The following is a 5,106-nucleotide window of genomic DNA, read 5'->3' as shown; positions in this document are numbered from 1 at the left end:
GGGTTGAAAAGGCTGAAGCGCGTTAAAAAGTATGAACCAATTGCTCGGCTTGTCATCGGGGTTGTCCATGTTTTGAATGCTTTGTGTGGTGAAGATGGAGCATAGCCAGACTATATGATTTTGTAGGGATGTGCTTTCCTTGGCTATGTTATTTCAATAAGACATAATTGCTTGGTTGGTATGCTTGAAGTATTATTGTTTTTATGTCAAATGATAGACTATTGCTTTGAATCACTCGTGTCTTAATATTCATGCCATGATTAGATTACATGATCAAGATTATGCTAGGTAGCATTCCACATAAAAATTATCTTTTTTATCATTTACCTACTCGAGGACGAGCAGCAATTAAGCTTGGGGATGCTGATACGTCTCCGTCGTATCTATAATTTTTGATTGTTCCATGCCAATATTATACAACTTTCATACACTTTTGGCAACTTTTTATACTACTTTTGGGACTAACATATTGATCCAGGGCCCAGTGCCAGTTCCTGTTTGTTGGATGTTTTATGTTTCGCAGAATATCCATATCAAATGGAATCCAAACGGGATAAAAGCGGACGAAGAATATTTTTGGAATATTTGGAGAATTCCAGAAGAAGAATCAACGCGAGATGGTGCCCGAGGTGGCCACAAGGCAGGGGACGCGCCTGCCCCCCTGGGCGCGCCCCTGACCCTCGTGGGCCACCCGTAAGGCGGTTGATGCCCTTCTTCGGCCCCAAGAAAGCTAATTTTTAGGAAAAAATCATGGCGAAGATTTCAGTCCAATCGGAGTTACGGATCTCCGTATATATACGAAACGGTGAAAGGGCAGTAGCGGAGAACGCAGAACCAGAGAGAAACAGAGAGACAGATCCAATCTCGGAGGGGCTGCCGCCCCTCCCATGTGATGGAGGCCAAGGACCAGAGGGGAAACCCTTCTCCCATCTAGGGAGGAGGTCAAGGAAGAAGAAGAAGAAGAAGAAGGGCCTCCCTCTCCCCTTCACTTCCGGTGGCGCCGGAACGCTGCCGTGGCCACCATCATCATCACCGAGATCTTCACCAACACCTCCGCCATCTTCACCAACATCTCCATCACCTTCCCCCCTCTATCTATAGCAGTCCACTCTCCCGCAACCCGCTGTACCCTCTACTTGAACATGGTGCTTTATGATTCATATTATTATCCAATGATGTGTGGCCATCCTATGATGTCTGAGTAGATTTTCGTTGTCCTATCGGTGGTTGATGAATTGCTATGATTGATTTAATTTGCTTGTGGTTATGTTGCTGTCCTTTGGTGCCCATCATATGAGCGCGCGCGTGGATCACACCATAGGGTTAGTTGTATGTTGATAGGACTATGTATTGGAGGGCAAGAGTGACAGAAGCTTCAACATAGCATAGAAATTGATGCATACGGGATTGAAGGGGGACCAATATATCTTAATGCTATGGTTGGGTTTTACCTTAATGAACGTTAGTAGTTGCGGATGCTTGCTAATACTTCCAATCATAAGTGCATAGAATTCCAAGTCAGGGATAACATGCTAGCAGTGGCCTCTCCCACATAAAACTTGCTATCGGTCTAGTAAAGTAGTCAATTTCTTAGGGACAATTTCACCACTCCTACCACCACTTTTCCACACTCGCTATATTTACTTTATTGTGTCTTTATCTAAACAACCCCTACTTTTTATTTACGCACTCTTTATATTCTTGCAAACCTATCCAAAAACACCTACAAAGTACTTCTAGTTTTATACTTGTTCTAGGTAAAGCGAACGTCAAGCGTGCGTAGAGTTGTATCGGTGGTCGATAGAACTTGAGGGAATATTTGTTCTACCTGTAGCTCCTCGTTGGGTTCGACACTCTTACTTATCGAAAGAGGCTACAATTGATGCCCTATACTTGTGGGTTATCAGGGACCACCCCGCGACTACTGTAGGCGTCGGCGCACTCCCGATGCTCTGCACCCCCACCATCTGCAACGTGGCGGTCACCAAGGCCCTCATCGACGGTGGAGTCAGCCTCAATGTGCTTTCTGTGGAGGCATTCGGCTTGCTTCATGTGCCCCATGGCCGGCTCTGCCCGCCCAAGCCTTTCTCTTGAGTCGTCGATGGCTCCACCTGCCCCCTACGGCAGATCCGCCTCCCCGTCACCTTCGGCACCCGCAACAACTACCGCACCGAGCTTGTCGACTTCGACATCGCCCGCATCAGCCTCCCGTACAACCCCATCCTCGGGTACCCGGCCTTGGCCAAGTTCATGGCAGCAACTCACCCTGCCTACAATCTCATGAAGATGCAGGGAAGCAGTGGCGTCCTCAGCGTAGCGGGGAATACCAAGGACGCACTATTGGCCCTTAAACACACCTTCAGAGCCGCGGTGGCTGCGCGGCCAAGTGAGGAAGGGGCCCCGGAGGCTCTGGGGGCTGCACCAGCGAAGACGAAGCAATTGTTCTATCAGGATCGTGCCGCGACGAAGCAGGTGCCGGTTGATGAAGACGGGGCATCGGGCGCCACCTTCACCATAGGCGCCGGCCTCCCTCCAGATCAAGAAGAGGCGTTGATCAGCTTCTTATGCACGAACAAGGATGTGTTCGCGTGGGAGCCAAAGGACCTGGTCGGGGTCCCGAGGGGAATAATCAAGCATCACCTGAGGGTGTGCCCTAACATGCGCCCGGTGAAGCAGAAGGCGCGGCGACAGTCCATAGAGAAGCGGTCGTTCATCAACCAAGAGACCCGCAAACTACAAGAGGTTGGTGTCACTCGGGAGGTGACGTACCCGTAGTGGCTGCCAAACCCGGTTATTGTCCCCAAGAAAGGCGGGAAGGAGCGCATGTGCATCGATTTCACCAACATTAACAAGGCTTGCCCTCAGGACCCCTTCCCGCTTCCGCGCATCGATCAGATCATCGACTCCACCGCCGAGTGCGACCTGCTGTATTTTCTGGATGGCTTCTCGGGCTATCACCAACTCAAGATGGCGATGCAGGATCCTGACCCCATGCGGGGTGTACTGCTACACCTGCATGCCGTTTGGGCTATGTAATGCTGGGGCAACCTTCCAGCGGCTGATCACATCGCTCTGGGCCAGCAGCTCGGGAGGAACGTCGAGGCCTATGTCGATGACATAGTAGTGAAGTCTCTTGAGGTAAGGACCCTTATTGAAGACCTGGAAGAAACATTTGCCAGCCTACGCAAGGTGGATCTGCGACTCAATCAAGAGAAATGTGTGTTTGGAGTCCCCTGCGGCAAGCTGCTGGGCTTTCTGGTGTCGCACAGGGGGATTTAGGCCAACCGAGAGAAGGTCAAGGCCATAGAAACGATGAGCCCGCCACAAACCCTCAAGGAGATGCAGAAGCTTGCGGACTGTGTTACCTCGCTGGGGTGCTTCATCTCCAAGCTGGGAGAGCATGCCCTCCCGTTCTTCAAGATGATGAAAAAGAAAGGACCATTCAAGTGGACTCCGGAGGCTGACGCGGCATGCCAAGACCTCAAGAGGTACCTTACCAGCCCCCGGTGATGGTAGCACCACGTCCCCTTGAGCCCTTGGTATTCTACCTGGTTGCAATGCCTCACTTTGCCAGCACAGCGCTCGTGGTGGTCCGGGAGGAGCACCTGGCCAAGGGCTCGCAAAGCAGCACTTCGCACCCGGTCGAGACGCCGGGGCCTCAGGACGGCGCCCCTGAGGCCTCGGCTGCCCCAACAGACGACCAAGTTCCTCAGGACGGCTCTTCCTGAGGCCTTAGCTGCCCTGACTAACGGCCAAACTCCTGAGGTCCCCCGGTCTCAGGAGGTACAAGACCCCGCCGACACTTCCGCCCTCGTCGAGCACCCGGTGTACTTCGTCAGCACGATGCTACGCGATGTGTGGGCATGCTATCCCATGCTACAAAAGCTCTTGCTCGCTCTCCTCGTCGCCTCCCGCAAGCTGCACCACTATTTCAGGGCCACCCCATCAAGGTTGTCTCAGCTTATCCACTAGAAAGGGTGCTCCGGAGCCCCAATCCCGCGGGAAGGGTCGCAGAGTGGAACATCAAACTACAAGCGTTCCAGCTGGAGTTCAGCACGACCAGAGTCATCAGGGGCGCGACCCTCAGAGATTTTGTGGCAGAGTGGACTTACGACCCCAGCCGTGAAGTGTGCGAGGACCGTTCTCTCCTTCCCAGAGACGAGGCACCAGATGGATGGGTCATGTACTTCCACGGCGCGTTCGTGCGCCAGGGCACGGGGCTGGAGCAGTGCTCATTTTGCCCGCCAAGAACAAGCTCTACTACACTGTCCAACTCTGTTTTCAGCACGGCGAGAAGGTCTCCAACAACATCACGGAGTACGAGGGCTTGATCGCCGGACTCAAAGCCACCGCGGCTCTGGGGGTCAGGCGCCTCACAATTAGGGGTGACTCGCAGCTCCTCGTCAACTTCTCCAACAAAGAGTACAAGCCGAAGGACGAGCACATGGAAGCATACCTTGAAGAGGTACGCAAAATCGAGAAACAATTCTTGGTCCTAGAATTGCATCACGTGCCGCGTGCCGCGAACAAGGAGGCGAATGACATCACCAAGAGGGCTTCTCGCCGCCTACCTCAGGAGCCTGGTGTCTTTGAGGAGTGGCTCTTCAAGCCGTCAGTAGCCCCATCCATCGTGGGACCAGCATCGCCTCAGGAGGAGCTCCCGCCGGCACCCCTCTCGGGTGCCCCCGCTTCCGGTCCAACCTCAGGAGCCTGTCTGCTCCTCGCGCTCGAGCCTCAGGAGGGGTGCTGGACTAAGGAGTTCAAGGCGTACCTGCTTCAGGAGACCCTGCCGGAGGAGGAGGAAGACGCGGAACGCGTGGCTCGCCAGGCCACCGCATACTGCATTCAGGACGACGAGCTCTATCGAAAGCGGCCAAACGACGTCTCTCTACGGTGCATCTCCAGGGTGCAGGGACGCAAGCTGCTTGCTGACATACAGGAGGACGGAAACGTGTTATCCATTTGGGAAGAGGACCAAGGCCACTATAAATAGGACCTAGCCACCGCCATAGAGGAGGACGGAAACCCACCGGATCCATTCCACCCTCATCCTCACTAGCTCACCCGAGCACAAGAACACACCTCCTAAGGTTGTTCCACCACTAT

The sequence above is a fragment of the Triticum aestivum genome, chromosome 3D (assembly GCF_018294505.1).
Source record: "Triticum aestivum cultivar Chinese Spring chromosome 3D, IWGSC CS RefSeq v2.1, whole genome shotgun sequence".
Classification (NCBI taxonomy): Eukaryota; Viridiplantae; Streptophyta; class Magnoliopsida; order Poales; family Poaceae; genus Triticum; species Triticum aestivum.
The sequence above is the reverse complement of the archived record's forward strand: the minus strand, read 5'-3'. Positions refer to the sequence as shown.